Source organism: Sebastes fasciatus, chromosome 6, assembly GCF_043250625.1.
Source record: "Sebastes fasciatus isolate fSebFas1 chromosome 6, fSebFas1.pri, whole genome shotgun sequence".
Lineage (NCBI taxonomy): Eukaryota > Metazoa > Chordata > Actinopteri > Perciformes > Sebastidae > Sebastes > Sebastes fasciatus.
In genome coordinates this window covers 36,146,402-36,166,255 of record NC_133800.1, presented here as the reverse complement: position 1 = coordinate 36,166,255, position 19,854 = coordinate 36,146,402, and the positions used below count along the sequence as shown (strand labels likewise).

General features: G+C 41.4%; 1 protein-coding gene across 2 annotated transcripts in view; it reads right to left on the bottom strand.

Moving 5' to 3' along the window:
- The window catches only part of znf608 (zinc finger protein 608), a 64,386-nt gene that overhangs the window by 24,231 nt on the left and 20,301 nt on the right, over window positions 1-19,854 (bottom strand). The gene's annotated exons all lie outside the window — the stretch shown is intronic.

Sequence of the window (19,854 nt, the reverse complement as noted above, 5' to 3'; positions counted from 1 at the left end):
TTAATAAAAACGAAGATAAGATAATGAGCTGCGTTTCATTAAATGTACTGAAATTTAGGTGTGACATGTGATTATTTTAATGTTGGATCCCTCCCCAGTGTATAATGGAGGTACATTTTAGAAGAGGACACATTTCCTCCAAATGTCATACCATTCATTATTCTACCCACAGTCTGCTGTTACCAACTTCCTAATATGGAGTGGCAGATAATCATCTCTCAACTATATCCAGACTTTAAAAAATCTTTTTTTTTCACGCCGTCTATTTTAATTCACTGTGACTGGTGGAGTCTGTAAGAGGCAAAAGATTTCACCCTCGTTGGGACGAATGTTTCCAACCAACACAGACAGACAGAAGCTGCACATTATAATTAGCTGCCACTTCTGCACAGAGCGACTTGGCAAAAAGTCTGCAGCGGTATAATAAGGCAACATTACTGGAGCTCATCCAGGGTGACTAGAACACAAAAAAACGGCTTCACTGTTGATGCAGGAAATGAGATTTGTATGCTGTTTAAGTCTTCTGTGGGGATCAGCTTCACTAAAATGGGGATCAGCAATATGCAGATTATTTATTGATTTTTGTGGTTTTAAGCTTTAACAAGATATTTAAGGGAAACCTTGGTGTTATTCTCATATTTATGTCCTTTGTGTCAGTTGATCAATGTTTTACTCACCACCTCCGCTTGGAGAGGAGCCTCCCACAGCTTTACAAAATACTTGAATGGAACAGAAATCATCTCATTGAAACAGCTAAAAGGATTTTACAGATACATTCTGTTACATTGACGTTTTTTTTTTTGGAAAGCTGTATGAAGCTCGCGCTCCTCGCCATGAACGTTTTCTTGTTGGCGTCTGTGTTAGTCACATATACCAACGGTAATTATGACGGCGTATTAAGGCCATTGAAGGTAACAAAAAAAATTATACGGAGCCGGGGGAGGGGGTTAACGTTAGAGATTAAAGTTGTAAATTTACGAGAAAAAACTGACAAATTTACGAGAAAGAAACTTGAATATTCTCTTTGATTATAAAGTCCTAAATTTGCGAGAAAAAACTCTCTGATGTTAAAGGGGTGTAAATCACAAGTAGCAATACAATATTATATAGATTCTTTGGACAATGATTCTATATTTGATGCCATCACAAAGTCTGCCACGTTACGATTTTGGTTAAATTCAATTCAGGGGCCTGCAATTGATATTTTTTTTTTTCATATGTTTAATTAACACAATCAATAACATTTATATAAACTGTCAAAAAACATCTAAAATATTAAAGCCGCAAGCGGCATTTCGCGGGTTATAGCCTTTCGCGCTCAAAGCGCCCCCCTAGCCGCCGATTTGAATGAAACTTTCAGCGGATGTTTCAGCTGCTCTTGTGAACATATGCTGCAAGTTTGGAGACGATGGGCCAAAGGCTTGGGAAGTTAGGTCTATTGATGTGCTGAGCCCGCCCCTTAAAAATGAATTGGTCAATAACTTCACAACACAATGACATATCAACAAGCTTTATGCAACTTTTGATGAGCCTGGTCCAATAATGATTCGCAGAAAATATGCCAGCAATCAGACCTACGGTTTAGGAGGAGATGTCAAAAATGTGTTTTTCAAAGAATTCAACATGGCGGAAAATCTAGTCAGTGGACTTTCGTGGTCCAAGAGACTTTTTTGTAGATCACCATCAGCAGCACATGTCTGTCAAATTTCTAATCGATGGGACTTATGGTGTGAGGGGGCTGGCCGTGAAAATTTTTATAGCGCCACCATGTGGCCAATTGTTTTCATATTTTATGTGAAGAATTATGACATCATGTACAGTTGTGGTACCAAGTTTCATGTCTCTAGCTCGTTCCAGCTCACAGCAAATTGAGCAAAGGCATAATTTAGCATAAAATGCTGAATAGGCCACGCCCACATGCACCGATCAATATCACACTTCAGGTCTGTGTTAATACTTGCCCCCAGAGTATATGCACCAAATTTGATAAAATTCTGTCCACCGGATCTTGCGATATAAGTTTTTGACAGTTTTGGCGCCCCCTATGGGTCAAGCGGACAATGCTTTGGTACGCCCATTCCCAAACACGTACTGAAGATACCTACCAAGATTTGTGATGATTTGACTAATGGTCAATGAATTATGGCCAATTTCCTGCTAAGCTCCGACCATTGAAAAGTTTGTTGGTCAACAGATTCATAACGCAATGAGGTATCAACACGCTTTATGCAACGTTAGATGACATTAGTCCAATGATGATCCGCAGAAAATTTGGTAGAAATCGGACCAACGGTTTAGGAGGAGATGTCAAAAATGTGTTTTTCAAAAAATCCAATATGGCGGAAAATCTAGTTAGGCGGACTTTAGTGGTCCCAGAGGCTTTATTGTAGATCACACGGAGCTGCACATGTGTGTCAAGTTTCAAGTCAATCGGACTTACGGTGTGCGGGGCGTGGCCTTGCCAAAATCGCATGTTTGGGCGTTAATTACAGCGCCACCATGTGGTCGATTGGGGTCATAGTTCTTGAGAAGCAGCTGCACATCATTTCCAGTTAGTGTGCCAAGTTTCATGTTTCTCGCTCATTCCAGCTCACGGCAAATTGCGCCTATTCGGCAGACAACGAATAATAATAATAATAATTAAAGCCGCAAGCGGCATTTCGCGGGTTATAGCCTTTCGCGCTCAAAGCGCCACTAGCGCCTAGAGTATGTGCACCAAATTTGATAAAATTCTGTCCACCGGATCTTGCGATATAAGTTTTTGACAGTTTTGGCGCCCCCTATGGGTCAAGCGGAAAATGCTTTGGTACGCCTATTCCCAAACACGTACTGAAGATATCTACCAAGATTTGTGATGATTTGACTAATGGTCAATGAATTATGGCCAATTTCCTGCTAAGCTCCTCCCATTGAAAAGTTCGTTGGTCAACAGATTCATAACGCAATGAGGTATCAACACGCTTTATGCAACGTTAGATGACATTAGTCCAATGATGATCCGCAGAAAATTTGGTAGAAATCGGACCAACGGTTTAGGAGGAGATGTCAAAAATGTGTTTTTCAAAAAATCCAATATGGCGGAAAATAATGCCAGGCGGACTTTAGTGGTCCCAGAGGCTTTATTGTAGATCACACGGAGCTGCACATGTGTGTCAAGTTTCAAGTCTGTCGGACTTACGGTGTGCGGGGCGTGGCCTTTCCAAAATCGCATGTTTGGGCGTTAATTACAGCGCCACCATGTGGCCGATTGGGGTCATAGTTCTTGAGAAGCAGCTGCACATCATTTCCAGTTAGTGTGCAAAGTTTCATGTTTCTCGCTCATTCCAGCTCACGGCAAATTGCGCCTATTCGGCAGACAACGAATAATAATAATAATAACAAGCGGCATTTCGCGGGTTATAGCCTTTCGCGCTCAAAGCGCCCCCCTAGCCGCCGATTTCAATGAAACTTTCAGCGGATGTTTCAGCTTCTCTTGTGAACATATGCTGCAAATTTGGAGACGATGGGCCAAAGGCTTGTGAAGTTAGGTCTATTGATGTGCTGAGCCCGCCCCTTAAAAATGAATTGGTCAATAACTTCACAACACAATGACATATCAACAAGCTTTATGCAACTTTTGATGAGCCTGGTCCAATAATGATTCGCAGAAAATATGCCAGCAATCAGACCTACGGTTTAGGAGGAGATGTCAAAAATGTGTTTTTCAAAGAATTCAACATGGCAGAAAATCTAGTCAGTGGACTGTCATGGTCCAAGAGACTGTTTTGTAGATCACATTCAGCAGCACATGTCTGTCAAATTTCTAATCGATGGGACTTATGGTGTGAGAGGGCTGACCTTGAAAATGTATATAGCGCCACCAAGTGGCCAATTGTTTTCATATTTTATGTGAAGCATTATGACATCATGTACAGTTATGGTACCAAGTTTCATGTCTCTAGCTCGTTCCAGCTCACAGCAAATTGAGCAAAGGCATAATTTAGCATAAAATGCTGAATAGGCCACGCCCACATGCACCGATCAATATCACACTTCAGGTCTGTGTTAATACTTGCCCCCAGAGTATATGCACCAAATTTGATAAAATTCTGTCCACCGGATCTTGCGATATAAGTTTTTGACAGTTTTGGCGCCCCCTATGGGTCAAGCGGAAAATGCTTTGGTACGCCTATTCCCAAACACGTACTGAAGATATCTACCAAGATTTGTGATGATTTGACTAATGGTCAATGAATTATGGCCAATTTCCTGCTAAGCTCCGACCATTGAAAAGTTTGTTGGTCAACAGATTCATAACGCAATGAGGTATCAACACGCTTTATGCAACTTTAGATGACATTAGTCCAATAATGATCCACAGAAAATTTGGTAGAAATCGGACCAACGGTTTAGGAGGAGATGTCAAAAATGCGTTTTTCAAAAAATCCAATATGGCGGAAAATAATGCCAGGCGGACTTTAGTGGTCCCAGAGGCTTTATTGTAGATCACACGGAGCTGCACATGTGTGTCAAGTTTCAAGTCAATCGGACTTACGGTGTGCAGGGCGTGGCCTTGCAAACATCGCATGTTTGGGCGTTAATTACAGCGCCACCATGTGGCCGATTGGTGTCATAGTTCTTGAGAAGCACATGCACATCATTTGCAGTTATCGTGCAAAGTTTCGTTTTTCTCGCTCATTCCAGCTCACGGCAAATTGAGCCGCGGCATAAGACAACAAATAATAATAATAATAATAATATCAAATTCACGCAAACTCAATAGGGTTATGCCCCTTCGGGGCTATAACCCTAACAAGCGGCATTTCGCGGGTTATAGCCTTTCGCGCTCAAAGCGCCCCCCTAGCCGCCGATTTCAATGAAACTTTCAGCGGATGTTTCAGCTTCTCTTGTGAACATATGCTGCAAATTTGGAGACGATGGGCCAAAGGCTTGTGAAGTTAGGTCTATTGATGTGCTGAGCCCGCCCCTTAAAAATGAATTGGTCAATAACTTCACAACACAATGACATATCAACAAGCTTTATGCAACTTTTGATGAGCCTGGTCCAATAATGATTCGCAGAAAATATGCCAGCAATCAGACCTACGGTTTAGGAGGAGATGTCAAAAATGTGTTTTTCAAAGAATTCAACATGGCAGAAAATCTAGTCAGTGGACTGTCATGGTCCAAGAGACTTTTTTGTAGATCACATTCAGCAGCACATGTCTGTCAAATTTCTAATCGATGGGACTTATGGTGTGAGGGGGCTGACCTTGAAAATGTATATAGCGCCACCAAGTGGCCAATTGTTTTCATATTTTATGTGAAGCATTATGACATCATGTACAGTTATGGTACCAAGTTTCATGTCTCTAGCTCGTTCCAGCTCACAGCAAATTGAGCAAAGGCATAATTTAGCATAAAATGCTGAATAGGCCACGCCCATATGCACCGATCAATATCACACTTCAGATCTTGATTAATACTTGCCCCCAGAGTATGTGCATCAAATTTGATAAAAATCTGTCCACCGGATCTTGCGATATAAGTGTTTGACAGTTTTGGCGCCCCCTATGGGTCAAGCGGAAAATGCTTTGGTACGCCTATTCCCAAACACGTACTGAAGATATCTACCAAGATTTGTGATGATTTGACTAATGGTCAATGAATTATGGCCAATTTCCTGCTAAGCTCCGACCATTGAAAAGTTTGTTGGTCAACAGATTCATAACGCAATGAGGTATCAACACGCTTTATGCAACTTTAGATGACATTAGTCCAATAATGATCCACAGAAAATTTGGTAGAAATCGGACCAACGGTTTAGGAGGAGATGTCAAAAATGCGTTTTTCAAAAAATCCAATATGGCGGAAAATAATGCCAGGCGGACTTTAGTGGTCCCAGAGGCTTTATTGTAGATCACACGGAGCTGCACATGTGTGTCAAGTTTCAAGTCAATCGGACTTACGGTGTGCGGGGCGTGGCCTTGCAAACATCGCATGTTTGGGCGTTAATTACAGCGCCACCATGTGGTCGATTGGGGTCATAGTTCTTGAGAAGCAGCTGCACATCATTTCCAGTTAGTGTGCAAAATTTCATGTTTCTCGCTCATTCCAGCTCACGGCAAATTGCGCCGCTGCGGCAGACAACAAATAATAATAATAATATCAAATTCACACAAACTCAATAGGGTTATGCCCCTTCGGGGCTATAACCCTAATAATAATAAATCGGAGCAAACTCAATAGGGTTATGCCCCTTCGGGGCTATAACCCTAATTAAAGCCGCAAGCGGCATTTCGCGGGTTATAGCCTTTCGCGCTCAAAGCGCCCCCCTAGCCGCCGATTTCAATGAAACTTTCAGCGGATGTTTCAGCTTCTCTTGTGAACGTATGCTGCAAGTTTGGAGACGATGGGCCAAAGGCTTGTGAAGTTAGGTCTATTGATGTGCTGAGCCCGCCCCTTAAAAATGAATTGGTCAATATCTTCACAACGCAATGACATATCAACAAGCTTTATGCAACTTTTGATGAGCCTGGTCCAATAATGATTCGCAGAAAATATGCCAGCAATCAGACCTACGGTTTAGGAGGAGATGTCAAAAATGTGTTTTTCAAAGAATTCAACATGGCAGAAAATCTAGTCAGTGGACTGTCATGGTCCAAGAGACTTTTTTGTAGATCACATTCAGCAGCACATGTCTGTCAAATTTCTAATCGATGGGACTTATGGTGTGAGGGGGCTGGCCGTGAAAAATTTTATAGCGCCACCATGTGGCCAATTGTTTTCATATTTTATGTGAAGAATTATGACATCATGTACAGTTATGGTACCAAGTTTCATGTCTCTAGCTCGTTCCAGCTCACAGCAAATTGAGCAAAGGCATAATTTAGCATAAAATGCTGAATAGGCCACGCCCACATGCACCGATCAATATCACACTTCAGATCTTGGTTAATACTTGCCCCCAGAGTATGTGCATCAAATTTGATAAAATTCTGTCCACCGGATCTTGCGATATAAGTTTTTGACAGTTTTGGCGCCCCCTATGGGTCAAGCAGAAAATGCTTTGGTACGCCTATTCCCAAACACGTACTGAAGATATCTACCAAGATTTGTGATGATTGGATTAATGGTCCATGAATTATGGCCAATTTCCTGCTAAGCTCCTCCCATTGAAAAGTTTGTTGGTCAACAGATTCATAACGCAATGAGGTATCAACACGCTTTATGCAACATTAGATGACATTAGTCCAATAATGATCCTCAGAAAATTTGGTAGAAATCGGACCAACGGTTTAGGAGGAGATGTCAAAAATGTGTTTTTCCAAAAATCCAATATGGCGGAAAATCTAGTTAGGCGGACTTTAGTGGTCCCAGAGGCTTTATTGTAGATCACACGGAGCTGCACATGTGTGTCAAGTTTCAAGTCAATCGGACTTACGGTGTGCGGGGCGTGGCCTTGCCAAAATCGCATGTTTGGGCGTTAATTACAGCGCCACCATGTGGTCGATTGGGGTCATAGTTCTTGAGAAGCAGCTGCACATCATTTCCAGTTAGTGTGCCAAGTTTCATGTTTCTCGCTCATTCCAGCTCACGGCAAATTGCGCCGCTGCGGCAGACAACAAATAATAATAATAATAATAAGAATAATAACAAATCGGAGCAAACTTAGAAGGGTTATGCCCCTTCGGGGCTATAACCCTAATAATAATAATAATAAATTCACGCAAACTCAATAGGGTTATGCCCCTTCGGGGCTATAACCCTAATGATATAATAGTTTTATTACTGGGCTCTGTAGGAAGGAGGTGCACTTTGGACTGAAACTGGTGACACAGACGTGCCATAGGAATTTCAAAATAAAGACAAGTCTTAAAGATTATATGTATTGATGTTTGCACTTTGCATCGATATATCGGATCATTGATCAATAATTTGATACATCGATCCAGATCGCTGTGATGTTACACCCCTAAAATTTACAAGAAAAAACAAGGTTTTGTTTTTTTGTCGCCAGACTGGAGCGGAAATTGACATGTGCGTCACCTGTTGCTGGAGATTTGTAGGGAAAACGCACGAAAAACACGTTGTTGAAAGTCGTGCTGAGCGTCACGAGAAAAAAAAAGGAAATTCATGTCTATGTACACAAATCAAATAGATTAAATTTCATAACTATATAAGTAAGGAAGTAGTTAAAATGAGCTCCACCTCCACCAGCTGGAACACAAAATGCTGCTCAATAATAATATTCAAATATATAATAATGATATAACTCTCTGAAAGGGACCATTCTGCTCAGGAGGTACTTTTACTTTAATGCTTGAAGCACATTTTGTTGTTAATACTTTTGTATTTTTTACTTTAGTGAAATCTCGAACGCAGATCTCTTACTTGAGTATCTCTGAACTTGTTGAGAGTTGTTAAAAACATCCAGCAGATACTCAACATTATGATGCCATTAAATTGTTGTTGGGTTTATTGTTAACATGAATGAACTGATTAGTCAAACAAAGACGACTTTTTCCAATTGGGCCAAACCTCATGTAGTATATAAAATGACAGGTTGTCTTTCCACTGTCTTATTAAAGAATTCTAGCGTTGTTTGTCTCTAATAAGTCTTGCCACATGTGTAGTTTGGCGTTAGAGCTGATAGAGTTACCAGGGGCAGTCACACCTTGTTCAAATACACCCGAACATAATTAGATTGGATCCAAAATGAAGTTTATGAAGACCTCTAAGTGATGGTTCAGACAAACACTGCAGAAGGGGGAAAGGACCGGAGTCGGATCATACTCCTACTCCGCTTCGACTCTCCAGCAGAGTCTCATAAAACCCAGAACGCCGTTTCTCAGTTCTCAAAGCGTGCGAGTGATCTTAACTGCTGTCATCACCATGGTTACAAGTAATGAAATACTAAGTCATTGGTGCCTATAAGAGCCCTCACTCTTATCTCCACCACTTATTATGGTCCCAATTACAACAGCTCTGGGAAATAATTCTGCTGAGAGAGCAGCAGCAATCAGCGATGAAGGATTTTTTTCTCGCCATTATGACTCAATAAAGATTACAGACTTGACAGATATCTCACTGCGCGGTACTCTGGAGTGATTTCCCAGTTAAAAAAAGCCAAGTCTGTAAATACTCGGGGAAACAGCAGCGCTTTTGTCAAGTCCGACGCAGAGCTGTTCTGTGGCGTTTTGGTTTCCCAGATAGACGAGTTGTGCTTCTGTTATTATGAAGATCAATCAGTTACTCAGTAAAAGGTCGCTTTCAAATCTGACAAGAAAACCTTTTTTCCTCTCACTTCTCTGGAGAGAAAAACAAAAGACTCAGCGGTGCTCGGAGCTTTTCTCTAAAATCCCTCTGCTATTCTTCTTCTACTGCAGCTTAAACTGCAGAGGTTACTGCCAAGGTTACAGAGCAGCTCCAGCACCGGATATCAGCAGAAAGGACTACTACTAACCACTCTTTTGATAATCAATGAATCTATCAATTCTTATTTTGATTAATCAATTATTATCCAGCCTTTTATTTGAAAAACAAAACATATTCTTTGTCTTCTTCTTCAATGCTCTTTTACTACAATAAAGAAAATTAGAATAAGGGTGCTCTCACATCGGAGACCCGGTCCTGGATCAGAGTACACTTGACCCCAAAATCCAGTTTGTTCTGATAAGTGTGAACGCTCCGTACCGTACTCGGGTACGGTTCGCATTAGGCTTGTTGCGGTCGTCGGTGTTACAGGGTGGTCGGGCACACACCGATTACATTACGTACCCACCGCCTCCACCGTCATCTTGCTAATTTTACAGAAACAAAACCCATTTAGTTAATTTTGGCGTATCTGCGTCGTGTTATCAATACAAAGTCGAACAACGGACGCTACAAACTGACAGTGAATGCATCTGCTCCATACGCAGTCTCAGGTCAGAGAAGCAGGAGTCATATTTCACACACACGTGACGAGACAGAGTTGACAGACAAGGCGATGCGAAGCGAAAAGCAAAAGCGCCTATTTTGCAATATTTCAGATTCAAACCCAACACTATAAAGGAACCATAACGTTAATGAGGTCATCGCCGTTCGGAGGACGGAGCGGTCACAGCTGGAAAGCTAGAGGCCAGACAAAATGCTCATGAACGAAACATGTGAAAGTATCTCATACTTTCTTACTTGGTAGAGTTCATTTAGGGGGACAAATGATTTGTGTGAAATGACTCGATGTGGTATTTCCCTGTTGTCCCTATAAAGTCACACCTACAGTAAGTTTCCCTCCTCTGGTCCCGATGTGGCTCCATACGTAGAGGGAGCAGCTCACCAGTACTTCAGGGTTTGGGTTTTAGCTTCTATTCTGCGGCGTCCCATGCTAACAGTGTGTGTACTCCAGGTATTACGAGGAGCTTTGTTTCAGCTGCACTGCGTTTATGTTAAAACCCTGATAAACAATGCAAATTTATCATGCAAAATAGCAATAAAACAAAAGACAGGATCCTCAGTGCGCCCTGAAAACCGTCTGTTAACTCCCACACAGCTGCTGACAAAGACCACCCAGGACTTCTTCTGCCAAATCACAAAGCAAATTAACTATAAAAGAAGAATCCCGATCCCCGGTGATTTCTGTTCATGCCGTTAACGCCTTTTTTCCCTCCCTCAGACACCCAGAATAACAACCGCTCCATCCGCAATCCACACAGCAGCTATAGTCGCACAGCAAAATAACAATAAAAGCACAAGCCCTGCTCCCTCGTGTGTTAAATGCTTCAAACAAATCATCTTTTCTCACACTGTTTCTTAATTAAAAAAGCCTACAATACACTCAGAAAATCACAGCAACACTACACAACGGCAGGCTGCTTTAGCGCTAGAGACACAGGCCTGTGATACCTATAGAGGAGTGACAACGTTAACATACGGATGTTTATAATACGCTTATTAGCTTTCTTGCAGAGAGTTAGATAAGACGATTGTACTGTAAATATGAAGCTATACAGCCAGCAGCTGGTTAGCTTAGCTTAGCATAAAGACTAGAGACGGGGAAACGGCTAGCCTTGCTCTGTCCAAAGGTAACTACATTGAATCTTGTATCAAGTTTTTTGGTTTTAACAATTTGTAATAACTTTTTTTGATGACTTTAGCCGTGATGTCTAGCTGTGCTTTTCCTGTCAATGTGTGAACCCCAAAGTGTTTCCATCCTTTACTGGATGTGTAGTGTTTACCACGCTGGATTTAACATGTGAGGGTGCAGGTCGGATCCACGCTGACCCGCCAACGTTTTCTACTTTCTGAGGTTTGTTTTGGTTGACGGATACGGAACGGATATGACGTCACGTTACTCAGACTACCACAATAAAAGCGGTAACTTCCTTCTACCTCCACATAGACTAAGATGAAGCAAATATATCGATTCTGGCATTAAAACATCTATTTAGAAATTGCGATACATAAGTGAAGTGATTTTCCCCCATGTTTCTAGTAGTAGTCTTTCACTTCTTGTTAAGTGTGTTTCTGTCCTCCCAGGAACTCATGCTGATTAAAACTCTGCATCACTGTTCTCGCCTCGAGCGTCTGCAATCATCGATTTCACTTGTTCAGTTGTTTTTTTTTACCCTGAGTCTCCGATATCTTGTTTGGTGAGTTCGTCAGTATCTGTGTCTGGGCAACAAAGACTGAGATGTTAAAAAAAAAAAAAAGTATTATTGCTTTCATACACAAAGACCCAAATAACACTAAAATATGCATGGACCCTGGAGCTGTGCACAAACACAGAATCTGTCTTCCTCACTTTGTTTCAGACAAAATCTTCCTCCATCCTTCCTCTCCGAGTCAGTTAAAGAATCACCAGACAAACTATCAAACCTCTGTTATTCAACTAAAAGAGATGTTTTAGTGGGTTTATTATTTCCCTTGCAAACATCAGACATAAATGTCCTATAACAAAATAAAAAAGCCACTCTACAAGATGATTTTTTGTTTTATTCTGTCATCACAAGATGACAGAATTACAGATAGTTAATTATTTCATTATCTCGTGATAACAAAAGTTGTTTAGTTGTGATAATGGGATCAACATCTCGAGAACAAAAACAGCATTTTTCTCAAAATAACAAGGTAATTATCTCAGAAAAACAAATATCGTTATCTTTTATCAAATCAACCTTTTGTTTTGTTCGTGATATTTATCAGAATATTTTAAGATTTGTTTGCTCAAGATAAAATGATGACAACATTAACCACGAGAAACAAACATTATTATCAAAAAATCATCTTGAGATAATGAGAAGACGTTAATTAGCCGCTAACCGGGCTGATTAGATTATTACCCACAGCAGCTACCTGACGTAAGTGCTACTTCCAAGACCAACAGTTAGCATATCATCAGCTGATTACAATTTTTTAGAAACTGCAGCAACCAAAGAAAACAGCGCTCATCGAACTGTTTGGCGATTTCAGCCGCGGTCACGTTATCTCCACTTAAAATCAATCTTTGTACGTAAAAGCGTGGTTTATGCTCGCCGTAGTGTAAAGGATGTAGGCGCTGACAGGGACTTCATGGTGCATTCAGGTGTGCCTCATAAACTCTGAGAAACTCTAGCTGTTGTTGTAAAGTACCCTCCTGCCGTCGAGTGGATCTTCTTTTTGTTGTTGAACAGCTTGTTCCCGATTTGACCAACACTATCAACTAATAATACTAATAATACATATTTTAAAAAATGATTTAAATTTGACCACATGGCCTTAGTGTGGTACGTAAGGGATAATGTACAACTAGCCAGTCATTGTTGTGAAAGAATCCCGACAGGGTGATGCTGCAGTGTCTCTCACCGCCCTGAAGGGGATTCTTTCACAACAATGACCCGCTAGCTGTACATTATCACGCTTATTACACGGCTACTTACTGAAGAAATCAATATTTTGACTACAAAACGGTCCACCAGAGTCCGACATCAGAGCTGCGTCCATAGCAACGGTCTGTCATACAGAAATTACAGACCGCAGAACGCCGTGATTGACCAATCAGAATAGAGTATTCAACACAGCCGTGTAATAAACTCCAATATCACACTAAAGACTCTTTTTTTAAAGAAGAATTTTAAAGTGTAAATGACAGTTGTCAGGGCATAAAATCAATGATCTATTGATCTTTACGAATCAAGACTCCATAGTCTACAACATGTTTAAATCAAAAATGTAATCGAATCATGACCTTAAAATCGAAAGTCAAATCCAATCGTGTGTTTGGAGAATCGTGACACCCCTAGAAGGTATGTAGCCTAGTTCTCAGGGAGTTCCCAGAACCATTTGGTACAAAACACGTCTAAAAAGTACCTTTTTTTAAATCACTGTTATTAGTGAGGGTTCAACTGCAACCACAGCCACCCTCACGGTGAACTCAGACATAAAGATATAAAACTTTAAGGAATGAAAATCTGTTTTCACAATCCCTGCAGATCTAAATAAAAGCTGCGTGTTTAAATTGATTTCACCCGTTAAACCCTCTTCAGTGGTGAGAGGCAGAGGATGCAGTCGGAGAGAGGAAAACAGATCGCAGAAAGATCTTTGAAGATTTGACTTCAATGTTTCCTTGGACTCACTGGAGCTTTGTGTTGAGGCTGAATCACTGACGGCAGATACAGAGCTGGATTTACCCAAATTAATCAGGAGGAGGAGGAGGAGGGTGGATGGGGAGTACCAGGGGAGCCTGCTGAGTTTCCATTAATTCTGCCTCTAAAATCTATAATTAAACAAAGAGACATTTTTTTATCTGCGGCTTTAATGCTTTGAAAAATCACATTTCATACGGCTCCGACTTCAGAGAGAATCCGGTTGTATGTGGTCAAAAATGCCAATAAAGAATTTTAATCAATCCAATGATCCAATTATCCATCTTTTCATCCATCCATCCATCCTTCCGCCCCCTCATCCAGCGCTGGTAATGGATGCAGAGTGTTTACACAAGCTGGAAAAACTCCTTTGATGAGAAAACGCTGCCTGCATCTATCTCTTCTTCTTCTTTCTAGTCATCCTCTTTTTCCATCCTTTCCTCTTCCTACTCCCTCATTTACCATCTTCTCTTCCTCCATTCCTCCATCACTCTACTCATCTCTCTTGATGAGATGACAAACTGTCATTCGAGGCTAATTCCACCACGCTGTCATGCAACACAGAAAATGAGGTGAACAAAGCCGTCCCTCTGGTGACAGCACGGTGCTTTCCTACGCCGAGACCAGAGTGTGAGGATGAAGCATTAAGTTGTTACTCATTTAGCGACCGGCTAGTTAGCTAGCTACCTTGCTAATTCCACCATGCTATAGGAAATGAGTCCAACAGAGGACAGCGCCGGGTCACGCTCCCTCTGCATCACTCCTCGCCGCTAGGAGACGACTTCACCGGGAGGAGAGCAGGCGTTAGCTAGCTGGTCAGTCTTTGGACAAACTAGCTAACTAACTAGCCGGTACTGAGACTCACAGTGTGTTCCAATCCGCGTACTTCCGTACTTACACCTACTATTTTGAGTGCATAAGTGCGTTCACACTGTGAAGTATGGCAAAATGCAGTGCACTCGAAGTAGAGTGTGGAACGCTGGACACTTTTCACGCTCAACTGTCGCCATCTTGGCTGCGTAGCGGAAGAGGCGGAGCCACGACCTCTATTCAAACATGTGGAAATGGTGACAGATGATGCAGGAGCTGTCGCGGTGCTGAACAGCGTACCTTATAGATGTAAGTTATAACGTTTCACGTCTACTCATTTGATTTCATTTCCTGTGTATTCTGGATCAACAAAGCAGGCAGACATGTTGACGGGTAGTTGACGGGTAAAACCTGAAGGAGGCAGCGATGCAACACAAAGGAGGCCAGCTGCCGTAAAACCCCAAAGAAGAAGAAGAAGATATTTTGGCGGGTATCAAGCCGCTGTGAAATGTTGCGATCGTCATTTCCGGTAAGTGCGGCGCAGAGTAATCGATTTGAGACGACCCCATTGAAATTCACTCACTACTCAAGTAAGTACAGAGTGCACACGGTGCACTACATTGAAGTGTACTTCTGGAAGTACGTGGATTGGAACACACTGTAGGATTTTCTACTTTAACGCTCCGCCCACAAAATACGTCACCATGGTTACTAACAGGAAAGAGGGCTATATTCTTCTCATCTTTTCCCCTCTCCTTCCTCCCTCCTTCTCTCATCTTATCCCTCTCTCATCCCCTTTTTTGTCCTTTATTCTTGTCCTCATGTCCCCCCTCTTGTCCTTCCTTCCTCTCCTATCTTTCCTCTTCGTTTCATCTCCTCTTCCTCCTCTTCCTGCCTTATTCCATCTCTCCTTCCTCCTCCTTTCTTTTCCCTAGTTCTTTCCTCTTCTCTTCACCTCCTTTTTCTTTCTTTTCCACCCTTCTTGCCGTCTCCTTTTGTGCTTTCTTTATTTTCTCCTATCTTGTTATCCTCTTCTTTTTCTTTTTTTCCTCATCATCTTCTCCTTGTCCTCCCCTATTCTACCTCTCCCTTTCCCTGTCCTCATTTCTCCCCTCGTTCCTGCGCCTTATTTTCCTCTTCCTTCTTCTTGTCCTCACATCCCCCTCCTCCTCCTCTTCCTCTTCCTCCTCCCCTCCTATTAAATCCTCCAGTGAGCAGCCACACTGACAGTTTTTTTTTTCCCAGACAGAAATCATCCGTCTTTATTGTCAGGCTGCTGAAAGAGGATGCATATTGTGTGTGTGTGTGTGTGTGTGTGTGTGTGTGTGTGTGTGTGTGTGTGTGTGTGTGTGTGTGTGTGTGTGTGAGTGTGTGTGTGTGTGTGTTTTTGGTAGCCATCTTTTTTTTGCCCATTTTGTCTCTCCAGCCTCTCTCATCTCTCTTTTTCTCTCCCTACAGCGTCACTATAACACACACAACCTCTTTCTTTCTTTCTTCCCTCACCAACACCAGCGTGACACAATCAACCATTAACAATAATCACGTTAGTTCTGCATTAATTAGTCTCCTGGAGTTGTGAGTGTTTTTGCAAGCAGCGATATAATTTATAAAGCATCTGAACGGAGACACGGACGTCAGCGGCTGATGGAACACCACAGACTCAATGACATGTTACTCACAACATACAGAGCAAGAAAAGAGCGAACGCTCCGGATCTTTAACAACACAACAACCCCAGATGTGACCATTAACTCCCAGATGTGGACTGCTGGCCCCGTCTCCTAGAAATTATGTTTATTATTAGGGCTGTCAAAGTTAACGTGATAATAACGCGTTAACGCAAATTTGTTTTAACGCCACAAATTTCTTTAATGCATTAACACAACTTGTGATTTTTAGGTTGTAGCGGCTCAGTTTTAAAGCTCGAGTGAAGATACTGGTATCATATGAAACTATAAAACAGGATGAATCCATCGGAACCAACCATGACATACTAGCTTGTCGTGAAGGAGGTTAAATAACGCTCCAAACTTAATTGTCTAAAATGTCAAAAATAAATGTCCAGAGCTATTCAGACGTAGTATGTAGACGTTTTTACATTTCTTGGACATTTTTCGGATTTATTTTGTAATTTTTTTGACATTTCTTGGAAATTTTTCAAACATTTTTTGGACTTTTTCTGACATTTTGGAAATGTCTCGGAAAATTTTCTGAAATTTTTCAGACTTTTCTTTTTTTTTTTTTTTTTTTGGACATTTGTTGGACTTTTTTCTGACTTTTTTTTTTTACATTTCTTGGCAATTTTTCAGACATTTGTCGGAAATTTTTTGGCTAAAATGTCTGAAATTTTGGTACATTTTAAACAGTTAAAAAATATGTGCTTAAATATTTTAATCAATTGACAGCTCTAATTTCTTTTGTTGTTGATGTTTTTATATAATTCGGTATCTTCCCATTGGTGTTCCTTATGTATTGAAATGTGAATATTAAAATTTTGGTCAAAGTATGTTTTAGCGTTAAAATGCTATTTTCCCTTCAAGTTCTTCTAAAAACCGGTTCCCACATGGTGACCTGACGTAGGTTTCTACATGATGACACTGCTACATGTACAGTATATAGTATCCACTGGTACCAACCATGTCATACTAGCTTGTCATGAAAGGAGGTTAAATAACGCTCCAAAGTTATGCTAAATTTAGGGGTCCCTTGACCTCTGACCTCCAGATCAGTGAATGTAAATGGGTTCTATGGGTACCCACGAGTCTCCCCTTTACAGACATGCCCACTTTATGATAATCACATGCAGTTTGGGGCAAGTCATAGTCAAGTCAGCACACTGACACACTGACAGCTGTTGTTGCCTGTTGGGCTGCAGTTTGCCATGTTATGATTGGAGCATATTGTTTTATGCTAAATGCAGTACCTGTGAGGGTTTCTGGATCAATATCTGTCATTGTTCTAGAGTATTAAATACTTGACAAATCTCCCTTTAAGGTACATTTTGAACAGCGATTAATTGCGATTGAGACAGGATGAGTTTATTTCCTTAAAGTCTGAGTAAAGCAAAACTAAATAGGTGTTCTGAGTTTGTCACACCACAGAAGAATGTGTTATAAACACCATTTACCAGTTGGTGTTTAATCGTAACACACAAACCTGGAGGTGTTTAACACATTCCTGGATAAAAATAACAGACTTTAACAAACAGGGATGTTTGTATGTTTGTTAAGATGCTCAACTGAATATCTGGAGAAAATAAAGGTTTTATGTACGAACTCTCTTTTGTGCTGTGGAGAACACACCGTTTATTTTGATCGACTCAGATGAAAGAATCTGATTTTAGATGTTCAGAGAGCTGCAGTTAAATATGAAATATGAGAGGCAGGAGAGAGAGAGAGGAGGATACGAGGTGATTCTTAGATGGTAACTACAGAGTATTTCAGTGTTTCCTTCAGCAGTGGAGGCTGCGGTGAATGAGGCGAGCACGTGGGCGTCCCGTCGTACCATGGAGCCCTTTCACACCGGCTGGCATTGATGCTTTGATACCTAATGGACTCTCAGCCTCCACAAGAGCTGCTCTACTCTGCTCTGAAAACACACTGCTGCCTCGAGTAGGGAACAATACAGCCAGCGCTGATGTGCAATTGTTCTTCTTCTCTTGTATTTGAGCTTCTGTCTAATGAAGTCAAATAGAAAAATACTTTTTCTACCAATTAATCAAAGCTTTAGCTTGATCACATATTTACTGTGGAACTGATCATTTTAGTCCAGGTTACTAGAGCTGGGACGATTCACCGATCTCCAGATTCGATACTATCACGATACTTGGGAGGGGATTCGGTATGTATTGTGATTTTTAAGTATCGCGATTCTAAGATTCTAAGAATTGTGATTCAATATTACGATTTATTCCCAGGATCAGACTAAACAATATTTTTGACGGTTACGATGGTCACTATATCAGATTAGATGATTGAGAGTCATAAATTCTTGTCGTGACTCGGCCGTGACACGTGACGGACTACACGTCGGTCCGCTGTATCGACAATACACACTCTCCCTTGCCAGCTCTGCCCTCTGCAGCGCGAGCACGCATTCATGGCGTGCATGCGGACGAACAGCGCACTGGACTCCTCGCTCTCTCACCCGGTAGCGGCGTGGAGGGAGGCCGGCACCGGTCTGTATGCTGCCGGTGCTGCGAATGCAGAGGAGCCAAAGGGTCATTACGTGAGCAGGCACTATCAATCCATTTGACGAGGGTGACTTCACCTACAGGAGCTTTCCCCGTGCGCTGTCGTTTTTTCATTCAGAGAAAATGACTTTCTCTTTCCCCGTCATGATATCTACGTGCACGCAGCATCAGCCTCACGTATCCAGCCGGAGAGCAGACAGTCCGCGAGGCAAATTATCACGACGGGAGTAAAGTAAAAAAAAAGAAAAGAAATTCAACTAACATTAGTCTAACGTAGTTTTAAACTGTTTTTCCAGATGTTTTCATGTATGAAATGACCCCAAATGAACCCTGTAGGTGGACTACTTGATTACTATAAGCAGATTTTTAAACAGCGTTTGTAGAGGAATGATTCTGTCCCAAGCTGTTTGATCACTATCAGTTGTTTGATCACTATCAGCTGTTTGATCACTATCAGCGGTTGAGCTCTGTATTATTGCTGTATTATTGCCTGTAGCTGCAACAGGACGATACTATATTATGATACATTGGAATTGGTCAAATAAACATTTTCACTGACCCAGAACGTCTTGTTTGTTGAAATTCAACAAATGAACACCGTGTTTTTTTAGGGGTGAAACGTGTTTTCTGTTCAGATCTCCATCACAAAGTTTTCCTCCGGATGGTGAGAGGAGCTGAGGCATACTGATGAAGCTCGGTGTTAAGGAAGAAAAAAAAAAAGGACACCTCAAGGTCACCTGCTCATCTTGAAAAACTTCTGAAGCTTCAGGTTTCTTTTAAAAATTCACCAGGGGGGGCTACGTTTGCCTTCTGCCTGTCTGATTTCCATGTTTTCAACCAATAATCTCCTGTCAATCAGAGCCCGGCGGAGCCGACACACGAGACCAAAGCAAAACTTCTTCTACCGTAACACAGACGTTTTACACTGAGCGTTAAATTTGATGCTTCTTTAACAAAATAAAAGGAAAAATAAATATTTCCCTACAAGGTAAAATATTAGAAAATTGTCTTCAAGGATGTAAAATGGTCTTCAGTCACCCTGGAATAAGCATGACCCTGAACACACCCTGCTCGCTCATTTAGAGTCAGAAGCAGCTTTTCTGAATTCAAACAAGATTCTCCAGAAAGCCCACGAGAGGCAGCACCTTTAGAGACACGTTCCCATCAATAACTGAGCTGAAAGGTTCATCTCTCTGCCAAGAGGAGACTGAAGCTGTCTTCAAAGCCACCAGACCAGACTCCATTAAAAAAAACTGTCATTTTACCTCG